Source organism: Euprymna scolopes, chromosome 9 (assembly GCF_053919585.1).
Source record: "Euprymna scolopes isolate OS-2025 chromosome 9, ASM5391958v1, whole genome shotgun sequence".
NCBI classification, from domain to species: domain Eukaryota; kingdom Metazoa; phylum Mollusca; class Cephalopoda; order Sepiida; family Sepiolidae; genus Euprymna; species Euprymna scolopes.
The window spans coordinates 26,124,126-26,146,258 of record NC_136490.1 but is presented as its reverse complement, the minus strand read 5'-3'; the positions used below and the strand labels follow the sequence as shown (position 1 = coordinate 26,146,258).

The following is a 22,133-nucleotide window of genomic DNA, read 5'->3' as shown; positions in this document are numbered from 1 at the left end:
GCAAATGATTTAAGACGACTACTATTATTTTAAACATTTTATTATTTTTATTATTATATAAATCATATGAGAGTTACGTATTATGTGAACAGGTTGAAAATCAATGTCTATGTTTTTCCGATGTACATTTTTTTTTTATTTATTAGTTTTTATAGAAAATTGGAGTTTATTGTTTCTGGATGTAAATAAATGTCAGTTTCGAATTTAAAATCTGCCCGTTTATTCCTATCCCATTATGAACATATTAAATTCATATCGACAGAAATATTCTGTATTTCTTCGCACCCACCTCTCACCTCTGTAGTTTTAGACAGTTTTAAATTATAGTCTACATTTATTCAGATAGTCAAAACTAATAAATAAATAAATTATAACGTTGACTGGGTGGAGATCTCGAAGGAAAATAATGGTACTTCTACATTTTATGGACTGTGTTGAAATAACGTTATGTAGAAAGTCATTCTTAACATGTGGAGGATGGCTTTGTTAACGATTTTGTCCCTTTACCTAACACTTTAATGAACAAAAGATGCAGCAAAGATTGTCATGACTTTTTTTTTTTTTAGTAAATGCTACATTGCTACAATTAATCATTTAGTTGGCCAAGATCAAAGTGTAGTATCTGTTCTTCAGATACGGTACTTCCATTTCTCGTTCTCTTTCAGTGGAGGAGAAATCCTTCACGACTGAGACAATTTTTATTTTTGTACCTTTTCTCCACGTTAAAAAACCGTCTAACTCTGCCCCGTGTGGAGGCATTGTAAATAGGTACAATTATTTTTATTTCGACGCTTATGCACTTATGTTACCGTGGTATTTTTAAAATCAATTTTACAAGTTAAATTGAAGTTTTACGATCTTTTTTTTTTTTTTTAATTGTTAGGTGAAAGTACAGACTAGTTACAAAACGCCCCCCTCCCCATGTTAAGAATGGATTTCTAAATCAAGTTATTATTTCAGTATGGTAACAGGTGCAAGATGTCTCGAGTTTAGTATGGTGGTCTCTTTTAAAGTGAAAAAAAAAAAAAACAGAAATCCATCGCTCCAAATTATAATTCGGCCAATTTTAACAGAATTGAAGAAGTGACATTATTAGATAACAAGAAATATTTAAAATTAAACAAATAAAAAACAAAACCGAAACAAAAACAAATTGCTTTACGTAACCGTAATGTTTCGAAATTTTGTATTTATGCGGAATAGTACGGATCATGCTGAAATAACTAATAATCACTTAGAAGCTCATTCTTAACACTGGGAGTGCGTTTTGTAACTATTCTGTACTTTCACCTAACAAATTAATAAGCAAAATACCGTAAAAATTAAATTTAACTGATGGCGGCAATTAAAATGAAAGAAAACACAGAAAATTCGGTGCTTATGCACTTACTGATCCGCGCTATTTTTTAAAGTCGTATTTCCAAGTTTAATTAGTTTTATGTTTTTTATTCAATTGTAAGGTGAAAGTACGGAATAGGTACAAAACACCCTCCCCATGTTAAGAATGGCTTTTTGAATAACATTATTTCAGCACGAATCAATAAATTCTGTATGATTTACGTGCTCGTGCTCGTGCTCATTACAGAACGTCGAACGAAGATGTCTTGTTCCAAAAATTATGTAAATCGATCAAGCACTTTAACTAAGAAAATCAACATTTATGCTTTTTTATTTTTTTTAGCAATTTTACTTTTGACCTATTGAACATAAGGCTGATTTTGACATCGACACCTGGCCTCTACGTAACGTTGATAAATGCACATCAAATTATTTTTATTTTTGTTATTTATTATTAATCGAATATTTATTGAAATCCAGGTACTTATGCAGAATACGGATCGTGTTGAAATATTAACATTATTTAGAAAGCCATTCTTAACTTGGGGAGGAGAATTAACTATTCTGTACTTTCACCTAACAAAATATATTGTAAAAACGAAATCCAACTTGACACTCCTCTCTCTCTCTCCCTCTCTGTCTGTCTCTCTCTCTCTATATATATATCTAAAATTCTGCATGAATACCGAAACCCACAAAACAATGGAAAACCTAAAAAACGAATTTTTACAAATCCTATATTTACAAAAGTAAATATGACTATATTTTTAATTATTTTTCTCTAACACCACCCACATAGTTAATTAATACAATTTATTTTCCGTGTCCTTTTAAATAATTTTGTTTGGTTAATAAACTAAAAACCAAACTTTTAAATCATAAGTTGTCAAATAAATAAAACGGCGACTTAGGCACCTGATGCTTACATTTCTCATCAATTTTGATAACATGCATTTTTAACTTTAACTTTTTATTTCGTCAAATCACTTTCTTTCTAAATGGTATTAAATGTATTAGAACATCCTATTAAACATTGTTGTACTCTTATTTAAATGTAGCAATTCATTTTTTAGATCTGATCCATTGTTGTCTTTGTGATTCCGTTCTGTCATGTGCTACATATTTGAAAACCCAATTGGAACTTCCGACCATATTTTACTATGGAAGACTGTAACGTCAAAATTGCATTGTTTTGTTTGTATCTCGTCGTAAATTGTCAGAAATCGTGAGGTCAATGGTTTTGTGTGTACACTATCCTATTTAATTTCTTAAAATAGAAACGGTCATTGCCAATGTTTATATAGATTTTTTTCTTTCTTTCTAAAATCAGTAAAAATCCGATTGACTTGAAGAGGCGGAAATTTTCTTTCATCTTTTTGTATTTCTGCCAAGAAATGTATTGATCATTAGCATTAAAGCTGGTAGGCGGATATGATGTCTTTATTTTTTTAATAATCATTTGATTTTAAAAAATTTGATCGCATTTTTAATTAAGCATTTTAACTAATCATGGTTATCTTTACCATTATTGTTCCCACTTTACATCCGGTTGTTTCTCTCCATGTTCAAAATGTTTTTCTAATTAATAACGTTATTTAGAAAAAAAGCCCATAACTTTTATTGGGGGGGGGGGCCTTTACCTATTCTGTACTTTCACTCAACCATTTAATAAACAAACCGTAAAAATCAATAAAAAACAAAGGAGCAACCGGAAATAAAGTGGAAACAGTAATCGTAAAGATAACCAATTACTTTTCAATTATTTGTATTGTTGCAAACAAGCTCGACCTATCTGGCACTGTTCGGGAGTCTTTACTTTAATTTTTGTTTTGCTCTTTTAAAATTAAAATATATTAAGTTAATTTTAATTATGGTTATTATAAATTGAACTTATTTCAATTAATAATTTAGTTCAAATAAACTTAATGTTTATGAAACTATAATTGTTGATTTAATCTCCAATTATAAAATAATTGGATTTAAATAACTCCCAAAACTTTCAGTGGTTCAATCCATAAGAATTTACTAAATTCTACCCTGTGTATTCTATGATGCTACCCCCACCCTTCAATGAGATTTTCCTTTCCCCCCTTTTTTTTTTTTTTTTTTTTTTTTTTTTTTTAAGGCGATTACATGTAAACAGCCTGAATAACGTAAAAAATTAAATTTTAGAATTTAGATTGGGGATCAGTTTGGCATATAGATTTAATGTAAATAGATCACCCACATCATGGCTATATAGCGTCTATAAGGACAATATAACCAAATATTTTTAAAAGGTGATACATTTTGTGTACTTAGGCATTTTTTATGCTGAAAAAACAATTATCATGTCCAATGTCGACAAATACCATACTTATTTCAAATCCTTTTAAATAATCAACTCCTGTCCTGTCTATCGTTTCCAGTCCTCTCCTCTCGTAGTATTGCTCATCATCCAATGTATAATCCAATTGATCCTTATCCTCGAGTAGCCTTTGGCCTTTATAAGTGGTGACTCATTAGTATATAAAACAATTTTCAGTTAGTGAAGATTGCTCTTTTTGACTTCCGGTTTCTGTTTTGCAGATGGGACGACAATAGCTCGTCTGATTAATGCTTCTTTCCTCTCTGATAAATTGAAAACCCCTCCTTTTGACCATATTAAAAATAGCTTTCTTGTCCGCTTAACTGTCTAATAATACCAGTAAAATGCACAGCAGAAACCGGAAACCAAAAAGAGCAATCAATCTTGACTATAACCTATTTTTTATCACATAAAAATAGGCTACGCTTTTCTTTTTTTATTAGGAGTCATTACTTATCAAGGCCCGAAGGACCTTCAAGGATAAGGGTTAATTAGTGTATGGTGGACATTGTGACAACGGTATAGTAATCGTCTGTGGTGAAAATTGGGTATAGTTTATTTAAGGGGACGACTCAACAAGAACTTGTTTACATTAGAGTTGAAGATGACCATGTTGTAATTAGCTGGAAAGTAGGCCAGCATAACATTTTTATAGGCGGGCAGTTCTAGGAAAGAAGCTTTGTTCATAGAATTTAGATTTAAGCACAGATAGAGAGTGGGGGAAATTGTTGGTAGTGGTTGTAGCTAGACAAGTGTTTTTCATGAAAGTTTTGAAAGGTGGGGAAGATTACAGATTGAAGCTCAGACAATCACTTACTATGAAAGTAATGAAAGAGCAGAGATAGGCTCGTAACTTCTCTTCTCTGGGATAGAGGCTGCAGGGAAGCAAAAAGGACATTACCTACTAGGTTTCGAAGCTGGTTTGGAACTATGCAAGATAAGCTGCTTTGAGCAGCTCCTGTGCAAATGTGACAATAGTACTCTATTCTAGGATGTACTTGACTCTTCTAGGTAGAGGATTGCATTGGCAGTGAGATCTCTACTGGAATGGTTGAATGATGTTACCATTTTTCTGGTGATCTTGGCAACAGATTTCATGTGTTCCATTTAAGATCAATAGTGAAGGTCAATCCAAGAAGCTTGTCTAAACATGGTGCTCCCCCAACACAATAGTCATTCATTGGGGCCAGAGTGTTGATGATTGAGAGATAGAAGTTTGGTTTTAGATGCATTAAAATTAACCAGCCACCTTTTTCTCCATTGCACTACATGCTCAAGATCAGAAGAGATAGAATTGGAAAGATCTTGACCATTGCCGGCCTTTAAAATATCTACAAATGATCTAAGAATGTAATTTAGGAGATGAGTGATGAAGAGCAAGAAGAGAGTTGTCCAGGATACCAGCATCGATACTATGAGCTTCTGATTTCTGCCCATTACCGACTACTCTTCTAAACCTACCGGAGAGATGGATTTAATAATCGGGATACTTTTATGGTTTACGAATCATGTAATTTTTAGATAGAATTTTCAAGTAAATTTAATTTTTATGGTATATTTTGTTTATTAAATTGTTAGGTGAAAATATAAAATAGTTAACAAATCCCCTCCCTATGTTAAGAATGGGTTTCTAAAGAATAACGTCATTTCAACACTGTCCGTAAACTGTTGAAGTACCAAAAAATTGGTATTGTCAAAAGATTTTTACCAAAAAGTCATACGTAAAAATGACCCACTCAAAGAAACAATTGCAAAGTTGATGAGGTATGTTTAACTATAGTTAGCAGAACAAGAAGTTTTCAAAACTAAATGTGCAACAAATATTACCAAAGGTAAGATGAGTTACTCTTCTACCTTTCCAGATAAGCTTTTTTTTTTAAAACGTTTTTTGGGTTCAAAAGAAACTGTATGTCCATTCTGTTCAATTAGAACGTTAAAAACAATCATGGTTGCCATAAGCCTTGCACAAGGACACTTTATAATGTCTCAAAAATTGAAAAATGAATAAAATATTGGCATAACATTACATTTTCGCACAATTGTTAACATTTATTGGATGTGTATCTATCAGTATTTTCTTTTTACTGATTTTCAAAGGTCCTCATCAAATACTTGATGGCAGCCATGTTTTCTTTTTCATTTTAACTGAACAGAATAGACACATGGTTTCTTTTTGAACTAAAAATGCTTTAAACTATGTTCAAAAGCAAAATAAACTTATTGAGGAAGGCAGAAGTGTAACTTATCTTGCCTTGAGCAGGGCTTTACGTTGCAAGTTTTTTTCCAAGTAACCAGTAGAAATAATAAAACGCTTATATTTTGGCAAATTGTGTTTTTTCACCAACAATCTTTCAAAGCTCATTACTGAGTGAAAAATGCCTTTTAAACTTTTATTTTTTTGTCCAGAAATAGGTTAGTTTGAAAGTCAATTTCTTAAAGCTGTTTGCCGCATGCCAGCATCTAAAACAAAAATAATGATAGGGCGATTTCAATATTTTTCCCGATTCCGATACAATTACAGAATCCATATTAAATTCCAGATCTTATAAATCTCTAAATGTTTTACTATAGAGTTATCTCCCCCCCCCGATTACCATAAAACCACATGTTTAATGCGCAGATATTTTATCAAACGTGAAAATACACTTGTAAGGGATGATCTATAGATTTTAATTTTACTGGTAGTTTAAAATTGATAAATATTTATTTTATTACTACTAGCAGTGGAAGATTTTGCTTTAGACAAAGACAAGTAAAAACGACACTTAAAGGAATCGTTTTTGGCATTGGAAAATAAGCACAAATTTTTCTGATCCTGATTCCGATAGCTCAAAAAGTTTCAATTTTTCTGATTCTGATTAATTGTCCCAACACTAGATTAGACGTAATCTTATGATTATGTAAACATCCACGCACCCATATAAACATGCATGAAAAACATTTGCGATAAAAAACAAAGTTATTTTAGAATGTATATATATATTTTTTTACTTGGAGAGTTACCACTTATGAACCGTGACCGTTACACTTTAACTGTGTCATTACATTTCAACCACTTGGACACACATCGTCGTCTCTTTTTTAAAAAATTTTTTTACATAGGTATTGCCACTTATCAAGGCCCGGAAGCCACTCAAGGATAAGGCTATTAACTGTACAGTAGTCAATGGGATAATATCGTAGTAATCGTTAGAAATGGAACTTTAGTAAATTGGATTGTTTAAGGGGACGGGTTCATCAAGAATTTGTTTACACTGGACTTGAAGACTACCAAATTGTAGTCAGCTGGAAAGGCAAATGGAAGAGATTCCTCAAGCGTGCAGTTCTAAGAAAGAAACTTTGTTCATGAAATCTATGTTTAGGTTCAGGCACAGATAGAGAGTGGGGGAAATTACTGACAGTGGTTTCAGGTAGACGAGTGTTTTTCGTGAAAATTTGGCGAGGGAGACTAAAGATTGGGGCTCAGACGAGCACTTGCCATGAAAATAGCGAAAAAGCAGTCTGGTAATGCCACATGAACAAACAAACAAGGTAGGGCATAAAAAATACGACTCTGCATTTTTTTGACAGGTGAATACAAAAGCATTTATTCAAGTAATTTCCAGCAACGCACTTCACTGTGTTTTGAAATATCACTCACATGTTGAACATCTCTGTGAAAATGCTCTTTCACGCATGTATCTCTGTTGTCGCTTGTCTCTCTGTTTTTCTGACTCTGCAGTGCATTTTTTCTATTGCCACACGAAAGTCAAAACTCCTCCAGTTGCTTCCTTTGCTCGACCCTGTTCGCTCACTTCAACACTCATCAAACACCTCTTCTCTCTTCACTTGTGACACAAGGTCGCGCACACTTACTGATTTGTATATTGCTAAAACGGCTGCTGCTACTAATATTTTCGCTTGTCAGCTTTCCTACAGTTGCTACTGATTTCGTTCACCGACGCTCTGTTACAATAAGAGCGCACTGCTTCATTACACTTCATTACCTTGAGGCCACTTGAGAATAGAGGTCAAGTATTAGCTAGATGGTGGGACAAGATCGGTCACGGTGGAACTTGGTTAGGACTAGATCATCTAAATAGATGAGTCAATAGGAATTTATTCACATTAGACTTGAAGACGATCATCTTATTGTTTGCCGGGAAGCAGACAAACGATATTGCGTTCCACAGACGAACAGTTTTAGGAAAGCACCAACAATCCCCTAACACTTACTAGTGATTTCCAAGAAAGTAGGAAAATGGCTAAAATGTGAAAAAAAAAAGATGGGGTGATAGTTTACACGGCTTTAAGAATGCTATCTTGTCCGAGACTGATGATCATTTTACATTATATACAAAACGGATTTCTGACTAAAATACTTCTTTTACTTGTTTTATCGCAAGTTTTTCAGGCTGTTTACATGTACCCTCCTCCCCCGTAGAATCTGGTTTTTGGTTTTGGACGAATTATAGCATATGTTGTAAGGGTATACATGATACATATTTCATTAACCGACTGGGAGTAGGCCACCTTGAACTTAGGGTTAGTACTTAGGCTAATAAAAAGCATCAATTTTTACGCGTTGTGTTATTGATTCCACATCTGGTTTGGCGACGCCAATTTAGACTTTTACCCTGTTCACATTGTTGCCAAACTTGGCACCATAAAATTACGTCAACAGCTGAAAGATAACCCGGGTTCTTTAAAACAAAATATTTTGTACTTTATTTACCCCCCCCCCCCGCTGTTATTGATTAGATTTACTATTTCCACTTTACTTTCGGTTGCCCCTCATGTTAAGAAAGTTTTTTTGTTTACTAAATAACGTTATTATTTAGAGGAGCCCTTCTTAACATGAGGAGGGTGATGCTTCCTTTATCTCTAACAATTTTAATAAACAGAGGATACCGTGAAAAATCAAATTAAAATGAAGGCTCAACCGAAAGTAAAGTGGAAACAGTAATCTTAAAAGATAACCTTTGTGAGATTTCTCTTACAAGGTTTTTGCCCCTGGCAGAATGGAAGAAAACCAAACAGAAATTACAACAAGCTCACCTTGAAACTTCAACATAAATTTTATTAAAGTAAAAAAGTTCCATGGTTGCAAAAGATGCGTCATCTTCAGCTATCTGACACTATGGGCTAGTAACATTCCCGAAGGGAATAATAGTTTGTCTTCAATAAAGGCTGGGTAGAACTCCCACTGACAAAGTAGTGCGCAGGTTGGAGATGTAGAGGTGTCTTCCTAGATGAATGCTGCTAGCTGGACATGCATGAGGAGTCCTATAGTTAGTCCAATGGCGGACAAAGCAGATCAAACCGTAGACCTTAATTTCGTCTTGGCAGACATCAAATTGTAGCACAAGCATGCAAATATAATTCGTCCTACTTAAGGGCATTGGTAATTGCAATGATAAAGTTCTGCTCCACATTTAGGCATTTAAAATGTTTCGGAGTAGCAAAGTATTTTCGTTGCCTTGATTCGAGTGAGAATCCATGTGTCATATCAGAATCCAAGAAGACGCTGCGTCTTCTTGGATTCTGATATGAAAAAGGGAATATTGGCGGCGAGAACATTCTCGGCAATTTGATTGGTTAAAATAATTCTGTGAGCGGAGAAACCATCCAATAAAAAGCTTGCTTATTTCTGCAGAATTTCTTACACCTTATCCTTTTTTTTTTTTTTTTTTTTTTAAATACAGAAGAGATTAGCATTAGAGGACAATTATAAAATAATAATCAACAATCTACATCGGAACAAGATCAAAGTGTAGTATCTGTTCTTCAGATGCTGCACTTCTATTTCTTGTTCTCTTTCGGTGGAGGAGAAATCCTTCACGACTGAGACAATTTTTATTTTTGTACCTTTTCTCCACGTTAAAAAACGACCCTGGTGTCTAACTCTGTCCCGTGGGGAGGCATAGTAAATAGGTACATCAGAAATACAATGCAACAATGTAAAAAAATCTGTTTTTTTATTTATTTTTTTTTTAGGATCGCTGATTTCAGTTTGTGGAGTTTACGTTTTAGCTGTGGTTATAACATGCTATCAGATTTTACCGAGTTAATATGGGCATCCACGGGTGCTGATCTATTATAAGCACTGAAAGAACCTCATACTCAAACAAATCCGAATTACGTTTCTAACAATTAGGGTACACTGTAGCAGAACATTGGCAAACATTCTTTGTTGTCATACTAAAAGCGTCACATGAGTAGAAACGAACATATTTTTAACGATAAAAAACTAAAATAACTGAAACGCGCCGAAATAGCTTTGTTTATTGGAGCGTGGATAACATCCTTTTATTTATTTTTTCATTCATTGACTATAGTTTGAAAATGGAAGTTGATTTCCAAACTATAAAATAAAATATATTCTCATAAAGAATGATAATACTTGCAGGAATTACCATTTGTCTTGGACCCCCCCCCCTGGAAAAAATCTGAGCGTGGACTCACATAGCAGTTATCTTTATATTTATAAAATAAAATTGTCTGATGACCACTTGTGTTTGTCTTGCCTCTACGTAACTTGCACATTATCTCTATCTCTTCTATACTTATATATAAAAAGCACTTTATGTATTTGTGACTTCGTTCCCTATGGACTTCAAAAGGGCTGGACTGTTTTTTTTTTAAATTTCACACAAATGTACTTTGTGTCTGACAGTATTCTTAGATAGGTTTTGTATCGAAATGCCTCTGATAAATATTGGTAATCAAAAAAAATCTGATTAAAGAAAGAACAGTCCGATTTTGACTGAAGTTAAGACTCTTGTATGGCCTAACGTCATATGTGCGTTTGAGAAGTTTTATCTCTGCACAAGTAGAATGGTTCAGCATATAAAATCAACAGTAGATTTTTTAATAAGGCATGGGGTGTTCAAAATGAATGTTTCTGTTTAGAGCACAATTGAACCATGATACTTGATTTTTGCATTTTAAATTTTAATTCAAGCTATTATATAAAAATAATTTTATAAAATCAACAGTAAGTTATCTACAGTGCAATGTAGACTACAATGTATTGTAGACTGTCATTATACATGCGACTGGGGACTGCTTGTGAATTTTATACTCCCATGGAACTTAGGGTTAATACTGTTTCCATTAAGTTGCTGCAAAGAGGCATGTGAAGCTTTCTCCTATTGCACTATGATGGGTCCATAACTAGAGTAGGCAATCAATCGATTTGATTAAAAAAATGGGCGATTTCACCAGTTTCGATGACAAAGTATTAGAAATGTGGAACATTTGTTGATCCTTATTCAATCCCGAGCAACGTCGGGTTTCCCTGCTAGTTTTATGTGTTTACTATGGATGGGATATTTATTTAAATAAAAAATTCAATAGTGTAAAATAAACTGTTTACAAAATGAACAAAAAATAAATTAAATCTACCAGAATGCATTTTAGTTGATTCATAAACAAATAGGTAATTTGAAACTCCTTGGATAAAGTCATTTAATCTGGCTTTTAAGTTTTTTTGGAATGTCTCATGTATTAAAAGATTCAAAGTTTTGGATAGTGTTGGGAGGATTAATTATAATTGGGAATTGTAAAAATTGGAATGTTTTGAAGTATTGGTCAAGATCTGAAAAAATTTTAGTCTAATTTCCAATTCCAAGAACGATTTAAAAAAAAAAAAATATATTTTTCATTGTTAATGCTAATTGATAAAATAATAAATATTTATTGATTTTAAACTACTAGTAAAATTAAAATCTAACAAATTTAGGTAAAAATGTCACTTAAAAGATTGGTAAAAACAACACTGAAAAAATGTGTAGAGTGGATAAATAGGAAAAAAAAATATACCACAAGTTAAAAAATATAGACGAAAATGTTACAGTAAGTTAATCAAAACTTGGATACTATAAATTAACAAGTTTGTCAAATTAAAAGTAAAATTATATCTACATTTAAAAATACGATTACTTTTTTTTTTTTTTTTTTTTAATTTTTTTTTTTAAAGACGATTATAGTGTGAACACTTGGAAAAAAAACTTGAAGAAAACAATTATTTTTGAATGGGAATAAGTTTATATAATATAAATTTTATCTAAAATGATAACCCATTTCTGGGCCAGTATCTAACGAAATAGCATTTTAAAGAAAAATAACCAGATTTTTTTTCTTGCTAAGAGGGACTTAAGATCAATATTTCATATTTTTTTGTGGAGTGATAAAAAAACTCATTTAACCCTACCACTAACCATATGCCTGCCCTTCATTTAGTCCAGGTGGAAGCAGAATCACCCCACACCCCTCCCAAGAATAAAGCATGGTTGTATCTAAGAGATAACATAACAAAAGAAACTTAATGGTTTGGGTCTAATGTTGAGTGTGTATTTATAGGGGAGGGGCTTATCCATTATTTAAAATTATTAGAGGATGGACCTGAGCTTCTAAAACATACAAAATCGATGTTATTTGTTTTAGAACAGGGGGTAATCTCCAAAAATACCGTTAGGGCTTACAACAGAAGAGTCAACAAAAAACTGCGAATAAAATATATAAAACTCGTAATTTCTGTTTTTAAAGTGGGTTGTCAATTTTCTTTATGAAATATACTTCCAAAATAAACTATTACAGTCGCTTAAAATATAAGTATTATTTTTTAAAAACAATGTTTACAAAATGTCTACGCACGTTCGTAGACATTTTGTAAACATTGTTTTTAAAAAATAAAAAATAATACTTCTATTATGTTTTAAACGACTGTAATAGTTTATTTTGGAAGTATATTTCATAAAGAAAATTGACAACCCACTTTAAAAACAGAAATTACGAGTTTTATATATTTTATTCGCATTTTTTTGTTGACTCTTCTGGCGGCCATGTTGTAAGCCCTAACGGTATTTTTGGAGATTACCGAACAGGGGTCTCCAAACTACAGCATGCGGCTGGATCTGGCCCGCAGAGCTCTTAAGGAAAATATAAAAATATCCAGGAAAAATTAAAAAATAGAAATGTGTGACAATAGTGTGGTATTTTTTGTTTTTGTTCAGAAAATGATCAAAAGAAGGAAATTTTTGAAAACCAGTTTCACTAAAAAGTAAAGCTAATGAGCAAAACCATATAAAACCTCTCCAGATCATTGTTCTTTATTTTGACGTGCGCAGTTCTAAAAAGTCAGCAATATTCCCCCCCCCCCTTCCTGTTTGAAAACTTTGGGGATTCACTGTTTTAATAAAACAAAGTAAATATTTTAAAACAGCTGTGTTTCATGATATTTTGGTTGAATTAATACATAATTAGATTTCCAAAAGTAACGCATCCTATTTTTTTTTTTTTTCGCACAAATAAATCAAAGGGGATTGAAAATTGCATTAGAAGCAGAGCTGCATCATTGAATTCCAGGCAAAAGTGCATTGAGAATGATGGTAGGTGATTATGTAGGAAAATAAATTCTAGCGTGCAAAAGGTCGCCTGTTTTAATGATACCACTTTCGTCTTTGTAGCTTTTAAACTTTTGGAGTTAAAAAAAAATGAAAAAGTAGGAAGGTTTACTTTTGGAATGACTCTCGCATTAAAAAATTACTTAAACAAAAAAAGTGCATCTCCAAAACCTTTTTTAATGATGGAAAGGGGGTTTGAAACAAACGATAGTAAAGACTCCCATCAAGGTACATCTATTATGTCAATAATGCTCCCCCCCTTTTTTTTCAAATGTTTAGAAATTTACATTTAATTACTTACTTTCATATCATTAAATTTTTCATTTATTTTTAGTATGCCTGAAATGTAGATCTTTGTTAGGATCAAAGTGTAGTATCAGCTTTGTTCTATCAGGGGAAAGTAAATCCTTTACTGGGGCATTTTCCCCCAATCCAAAGTGCCCCTTTTTGGGAAGTTTGATATGCCTTATTAAAAACTGACATCATATCTAACTTCTCCCCTGGGGCAGGTAAATATTGGCTAAGTTATGATGTTGCCAAATGGAAGAAAATGAGAAAAAATGCAGGTGTCTCTTTTCATTTATACTAGTGGGGGTACCCGGCATTGCCCAGGTGTTTGGAGATGTAGAAGAAAAAAAAAGTGTTAGTAGTCGGGCAGGCTCGAACCCGTGACGCAACGGCAGAAAAGAAAGCGAAAGAAAACATAACATCTTACCGCTACGCTACAAGGCCATAGGAAATGAAAAGCATTCAAATTTAGCGATGTCAATCAAAAAGTTAACTTTCTAAGTGAATGAGTTCATGCAGGTGCAGAAATTAAGGTTGGCTGAAGACCAGTTCAACTTTCCGCCGTTTCATTTATTTGTTTCCCCACAATGTTGGGGAAACCAAGCTCCCCTGAAGAAGGGGAACTCTCAAATGAATAGCAATTGTCTGATATGAAGGGTTTTCCCAACATTGATCAAAGCTAATTGTTTTCAAAACGTCCTGGCACAAAAGGCTGCTGATGGCTTTGCATCAGTGAGTTTTGCTTTATTTATACAAAAAAGACCAACAAACATGCGAAAGAACGGAATAGCGTGAATTTTATAAAAGTTGATCAAAATAAATGTAGAGATGACGTGCGTTCGCAAATTGTAGATATTATTACCTAGGGAGTATATAAAAAGTTGTAAAAAATAGTAACCCTCTCAAGAACTCCCTTGAAAAAATCCTTCTTGGACATACAAAAACACGCGCGCGCCACTTTTGCCTTTTAAATATATATAGACTACTGGGGGTGCCTGGCATTGTGTGTGTGTGTGTAGGGAAAAAAAAGGGTTAGTAGGCAGGTAGGCTCGACCCCGAAGCCTTGAGGCGAAGGCAGAAAAGAAATTGAAAGAAAATGTGATATGTTACCGCAAGACTAAGAGGGCAGAGGAAGTGAGAATGGTTTAAATTAAAAATTAAGTGAATGGGTTGACACAGGTGTGTAAATTTAACAAGGTCAGACATCATGCCACACATCATGTGTATTTGTTTGTTTCCCCATAAAAAGGGGAATGTCCAAATGAATAGCAATTGTCTGATCTGACGGGTTTTCCCCACATTGATCAAAGCTCATTGCTTTCTGGACGTCCCTGGCACGAGTGCTAGGGAAATGCAATTTCTTCGAATGCTTTCACTTTATCTATATGAAAAACATGAACAAACATGTGAGAAGACAGAATAGCAAGAATTTTTTTAAATCAAAGTTGCTCAAATAAAAGATAGACACGACGTCCGTTCGCAAATCGTAGATATCACAATCTAGGGAGTATATAAAAAGTTGTGAGACATGATACCCCTGCAAGCCAGTTTCTGTATATTTGTTTCTCCAAGATGGTGGGGAAAACCAACTCCCCATAAAATGGGCAGTGACCAAATGATTAGCAATTGTCTGATATGACGGGTTTTCCCGGCATTGATCAAAGCTCATTGCTTTGTGGACGCCCCTGGCACTCATGCCAGGGAGCTTTGTTTGCTACGGATTGAGTTTCGCTTTTATACGGAAAAGCCAAACAAAATATGCAGAGAGGAAGAAATAGCACAAAAATAGCATGTAAAAGTCGCTCAAATAAAAGATAGATGACCTCCTTTTATAAATTGGAGATATTATAATCTAGGGAGTATATAAAAAGTTCTAAGAATTAGTGATCCCCCCCCCCCCCAAAAAAAAGCTTTTGCTGGACATGCAAAAAAGTGTACATACTAACACACATTTTCGCTTTTATATTATAGAAGATAATGTTCAAAAACAAACCCCAAAAATCACAAATCTAGATTCTGATTTTAATTGATAAATTGCTTCTTTAATGGATATGGATTCATGCAATGTTTCCCTTGGCTTCAAAAGCACAAAATAAACCAAGACTTATTTTGTATCTGGCTTTTTAATTAGGCTCAAAGTGTAATATATATTTGGTCCGATTACAAGAACTATATAGATATTTTTCTTTTTTTTGGGGGGCAGTGGGGGAACTTGGATTTTGTTAATATTAATTTTAAGGGAATCCCCCCCAAAAAAACAACAACAAATAATAGTTAATAAAATGTTCTTTTTCAAAACCAATATGCAAATATCAGGATATTTAATCTTATTTCCTGCTCCACTAGAAAGCTGAGAGCAGACAATGCATTTCCTTGAATAGTGGCGATGAAGAGTTTTTTGTAAAGTCCAATCGATTCACGATGTTCCCTGATGTGGTATGCTTTAAGGTCAAGGTTGTTTAGCAAGTCCTGTGTGGAGAGGTCTATCACTCCACTTGAGCCACAATGTTTAGTTAGAACACAATTAATTTTGTGTTATTTGGATTCTTGAGTTTTGTTTTCACTACGTTTCCATTGATGTAACCTCCGATCTTTTTTAGATGTGTCTTGTCGAACTTGGGAATCTTTCTGTTAAACTTGGAATCATCACAGAATTTTGAACGGAACCATTTTATCCACTCTTCTGAAGGTTAAAGTATAACAGAGTGTGTATGGGTGCGTGTTAGAAAATCATTAGCAGAAGTCAAAGGATAGCTGACTAATGAAAATATTAGCAGCAGCCATTAGCCATTAAAGCATATATACGAATTAGTGTGCGTGAGCTTGTGTCACAAAAAGGAGAGGAAAAAATACACCTTGTTAAGGAAAGAAGCAAGTTGCATGCTGTGGAAGATGGACATATAAATACGAGGGCGAGAAAGCGCTAGCACTTGTGCTAGTGTGAGGTAGTGAAAACATAGACTTTTAAAAAGCACATGTGTGTGCGAGAAGACTTTTGAAAAATAATGAAATGCATTGTTTTGGAAGAACCACAAATAAATGCATTTCATTTGCATTTTTAAAAAAAATACTGAGTCGGATTTTTGTTTCTTTCTTATTTTTGTTTTATTCCTGCAATGATACAGAGGTTCAATCCTTAGTGTAGACAACATTCAAAAATACGATTGTGAATACCTTAAAGACTTCTACCCAGTCATGATTGATGGAATGAGAGCATGCTATCTCCTTGGATTAAGTAAAAGGTTCCGTTCAAAATTGTATGAGAGAAAGATTTCGGTGTTTGAGAGAAAAATTGCAGAGTTTGACAAGATACACCTGAAAAAGGTTGTCGGTTACATTGCATCAACCGAAACATGAAAATAACACTCCAGATGAGAATACTAGTCTGAAGAATCCAAATATTACAAATAATCAATCCTCATCTCAAAAATTAAGAAACACAATTAGTTTTTATTGCTTTTAATAAAAAATAACATGTTCCTATTGAGTATAAAACGTCCTGTTGCATTAAAATCATCAAGTGCAATTTTCATTTTAAATTGGCCAACAATAATAAAAATATGTGACCATGATTCTTGAAAGCTATGAACTTAATTGTAGACTCTTCAGTTGATGTATAAAAGCTCTTGACAAAACAAAATCAACAATGAATTAGTAATCATTATCAGTTTGATTGTTAGCGCATATTGAGTTGTTTGAAAAGAAAAAAAGGAAATTTTTTTTATTTTATTTTGTTGTATTAATGTTTAATAACAAATTTCATAGTTTCCTGAATTTGTTAGAATTACTTTAGATATTTCTGTTTTGATGTACTTAAAATATTATAATAATGATGTACTTAAAATATTATAATAATGATGTACTTAAAATATTATAATAATGATGTACTTAAAATATTATAATAATGATGTACTTAAAATATTATAATAATGATGTACTTAAAATATTATAATAATGATGTACTTAAAATATTATAATAATGATGTACTTAAAATATTATAATAATGATGTACTTAAAATATTATAATAATGATGTACTTAAAATATTATAATAATGATGTACTTAAAATATTATAATAATAATGTACTTAAAATATTATAATAATGATGTACTTAAAATATTATAATAATGATGTACTTAAAAATATAAAATGGAAAATCTATTTCTGTACTCTTGTTCATATATGTACATATTTGATTTAATGGATAACTAAGTCTGTCAGATTCTTGAGTTTTGTCATCAATAGGTCTTGAGAGTATGAATTCTCTGTGTCTTTGTGTAATTAGTCTTTTTTTTCTTAACATTTAGATAAAGCAAATTCCATTTAAAGAGCTACTTGCCCACCCAATGAACGCGAGTTCTCCACTTCCTTTTTTCCATTAAAAAGAAAAGCTGTTTTCTTACAAATCGCTAGAGCTTTATCTCCTTATTTTGTTGTCGCTATTAGGCCCTAAAATGATATTTTATGAAGGATAAGACACAAATATGAAGAAATAATTGGGATGAAAACGATTTTGTGTAGATCAACAAGTTATTATATAAGTACAAATGAAAAGAAATTTGAAATGAGAATGTATTTGTCGTCAGAATAATTTCTGATTCTATAGATAGTGATAAAATAACTGACTCCTATTTGTTTTTGGTTTGCTTATCCATGAGTTTGGATAAAGCATCTGCATGTCAGATTTCATCTATTGAACCACATCTGATGGAAAAGTGATTATCCAATTGCATAGTGGCCTGTCTTTGCAGACAGTTTGCTGTATAGACTCTGATACATTTCTTGGAAATAAAAATGCTTTTTGATCTCTAATCCAAATAAAATAACATGATATTTTGTGAAATCTTTTGAGGCAAAAATGATTGCCAATGCTTCCTTCTCTATCTGACTATAACTTTTCTCAGCAGGTGTAAGTGACTTAGATGCATGAACTATTGCATTTAGGCTGCCATCAGAAAAGCTACGTGAAATAACAACTCCAACACCAGAAGTGCACAGACACAAAATTATGGCAAAACTGCCCTATAATGGCTAACCATACCAAGGAAAGAGCGTAAAGTTTTAATATTTGCTGATGCTGGCATTTTTTTATGGCTGAAATATATTTTGTGTAGCCTTTGATTATTTTGGTCCAAAATTAATCCCAGATCTATAATTTGAGTCTGGAAGTATTCATATTTTACAGCTTTTATGTGAAATCCATATTTCTAAATTCACTCAAATGTGGAAATCAAATGTTGTAAAAGTTCATTTTATGTAGCATCTGTAATGATATCATTAGTGAATGTTGGAACTCCTCTCAATCTGGTTAACATTGCATCGACTGCTTGCTGAAATATGGCTGGAGCTGGTTTGACTCTGAAAGGGAGGCAATTGAATCTAAACAGTCCCTTGTGTATGTGTTAATTGTCGGAATTTTTGACTCCTTGTCAATCTCCAAATTGCAGGAAAGCATCCGAAAAAAAAAAAAATCAATTTTTACAAAATAGTATCCAACATTTAATTTTGTGAACGGATCTTCAGGTAAAAGTAACTGGTGCTGATGTGCATCTAAGCAATTGTTAAATCCACTGGAATAGTCAACATGTATTCTAACTCTGTCATTCATTTTTTTTTAACCACATTGGGAGCTGTCCATGCAGAGTGATAGGTTGGTTGTAGTACTCCTTGTGGCAGACGTTCTAACTTCTTCATTATTTCAAGTGCAGCATAGGGTATCACATGTTTGGGTCTATAAAATCTGTTTTGCATCACTTTAAGAGTTACCATTACCCTAATGTAAAATCCTAAACTCTTTAAAAAAAAAACAAAAAAAAACAAATTCAGTTGTAAGTTTTTTGTTTTTCTGTGAATTGATTTTCAATATCGGAAATAAAAGAAAGATTGACACACCGGCTCCCCTTACATCACCAAAGTTAACAATGTTGAGCCTGGTCAGTACTGGATGGATGATCATTTGAGGATATCATGTGCTATATGTGGGAGAACATTAACACCTCCCTGCAAGAACTGCAAAAACACAACATTGCCATCTATCCTGACAGGGATATACATGTGGCAGGAGACCATTTGTGAATTTGATATTCCCAAGAAACTTTCTTCTTCTGAGGAAGCCAGTTCAGTCTGCCTGTTCCAAACATACATCCCTTCCTGAAAAGATTTAATTCCTCTATCCAATCTAAACGAATCATATTAAAATCTGAATTATTAGAAATAGAATTTTCGAGAAAATTAAATTTCTTTAAAGGATACATTGCAATTTAACACATCATTCAACTTAACTGTGTTGTCTAATGCAGTTCATATAATGTTTTTATCGATGTCAGCTTCTCAAAGTGTTCCTGTGAAATGTGATGAGTGATATTTAAAGACCATGTTAAACTGCTCTTCGCTGTTAAGATCCCGAGATGTTGGAAAGCCTTCTCAGTTATTTCACTCCGACTGCTAGACTGGAATTCCCTCCATTTTCTGATTTCCTGACCGTACTAAGCTGCAGAAGTTTAAATATAACATGAACAGATATATCATTGCTCAACTCCTCACAGTCCTCTGTTAGACATGATCCCAAACAGTAACCCCTTACGTTCAAGTGTCAATATGCCTTGTCTGAGGTAAAAAAACCCAAAAAAACTGGACTGCTATCTAGATGTCATGAATTTCTAGTAAAATTCAAAATCAGTCTCGTATAACATAGACACAGAATTTAAATATAATTTCCTCTAGCTTTTATTTAAAAAAATTTTCTTGGTCCCCCGACAAAAGGAGGGTGGACCTATAAATTCACCCTTGTCCGTTCGTCTGTCCGCACTTTTCTCAATAACCACGCCTTGGAATTTTTTGACATTTTGCACAAACATTAAACATGATATGAGTAAAAATGTAACAGAATGGATTTTCCAGGAAAATCCGGTTGCTCCTCTTGGGGTGCCTTTCAGGTTAAAATGGCTAAAATTGACACTTTCGTGCTCATTAAAAAAAATTGATGCCTTGGATTTTTATAAAACTTTCTGAAAAGTTGTAACTAACTGATTTCTGTATAATTCTGTTTGTCTATACTTCGTGATAACTCTTGATTGTGCCCCAGGGGCTTTTTTAAGGCTAATAAAAACACTCCATTTTTGGGACTATTTTACCATATTTGTCCCAAATTTTCTGTGTATGTCTATTTAGCAGTTTTGCATGGTGCTGAACTCAAATTTAAATATGTTAAGGCTTTGGAGACTTTTGGAGCTAAAATGGGTGGGGGGGAATGATGGACTTATTCATTTCTTTTTTTTGCATGGTGCAGAACTCAAATTTACATATGTTAAGCCTAAAACTGCAGCGTTTGTTCATTTCCACCAAGATTTGACATCCCCTGAGGACTTTTGGGGTTAAATGAGGGGGGGGGCAAATGCTGAACATAGTCATTTTTTTATGTCTCGTTCACTGTGCACTCACAGGGAACCATGCATACTTCACTTGTTTTTTTTTTTTTTTTTTAATTTCTTGTTTGTCAAATTTGGATGACGTGTATGTCGGATGTTTTATCTTTTTGAGGATTACAAAATTCCTTTTTATGTCTGTAACTGAAGTATTCCTGACACTTATGTTTCTTAAATGGACAAAAGCGTGAAAAAAAAATGCATCGCACCAAAATTCCAGCAAGCAATATTAGACATTTAAACTGATCATCTGTGAGAATTTTATTTGAATTTTTTTGCATTTGTGATTTACATGATATGATGCGCAACCTTCACTGTGTGATGAAAGTAACATGCACATGACAATGTTGATAAATATAAAAAGTTTTATGAAAATTTGGGATCAGTTTGTAGATCTCTACTAAGCTTTAATGTTAATAACAGAATACATAAGGGCATTCTTCAGTTTAAGGCACTGTGTATAGAAAGAGGAAACAGAACATGCAAGAGACAACACTAAACTACTTAAGTATAATCTATATATATATAAAAGTGAACGCGTCTGTGTACATTTCCCTACGCAATAACTCTGTCAATTTTAAGCCTACAGATTCGAAATTTGATATACAGGGTACTGAGATTTGCGAAAATCGATGTAATTGGTTTTTGAACAGAAATTTGGCGATTAAGGGGTCAAAGTTCAACAATTTGACCTTTGAGAACTCTACCAAACTCCTCCTACAATTTTGAGTCTAAACACGTTAAATTTTAGATATAGGTTCCTTGGACATGGATCTAATTTAATAACTTGATTTGAGCCCTAAGCAATAAATTTTAAGGGGTCATAATAGGGGTCAAAGTTAAACAAATTGACTTTTTTTGCTCAGCATACACCTCAAAACACCCGGGCAACGCCGGGCACCCATGCTAGTTTAAATATATTTCTTCAACATCAAATAAAGAAATATATATATGGAGCAAAAATAAAGATGACATAAAGTGGGAAGGGAATCTAGGTGCTATCATAACAAAATGACCAAAGGAAGAAAATCTTTCAATCTTTGAAATACAGTGTACAGAAAAAACAGGATTTGACTTGCACAATGTCTATGAGTACCACAAGAATTACTCCAAAATAAAGTTAAATAAAGAGTCTTGGTTGTATTTGTGGAAAAGGGTCAGCGCTATACAGTTCTTGTATGGTTTTAAGATTTTCTTTTTTCTCAGGTGGATTGAAGTAGTTTTTGCAATTTGAATTCTCTCATTTCTTGGCTATGATAAAAATTCTATTCAAACTGGATCTGAATTTGCAAGGGGGTGGGTGGTCAAGGGAACGAGATCCTGGTGGGAGATGATAGGTTTCTTTCGC

At 33.2% G+C, this 22,133-nt stretch overlaps 1 protein-coding gene across 7 annotated transcripts in view; it reads left to right on the top strand.

Annotated features, from left to right (window-relative positions):
- The window catches only part of LOC145284468 (maternal embryonic leucine zipper kinase-like), a 303,478-nt gene that overhangs the window by 67,017 nt on the left and 214,328 nt on the right, over positions 1 to 22,133 (top strand). The gene's annotated exons all lie outside the window — the stretch shown is intronic.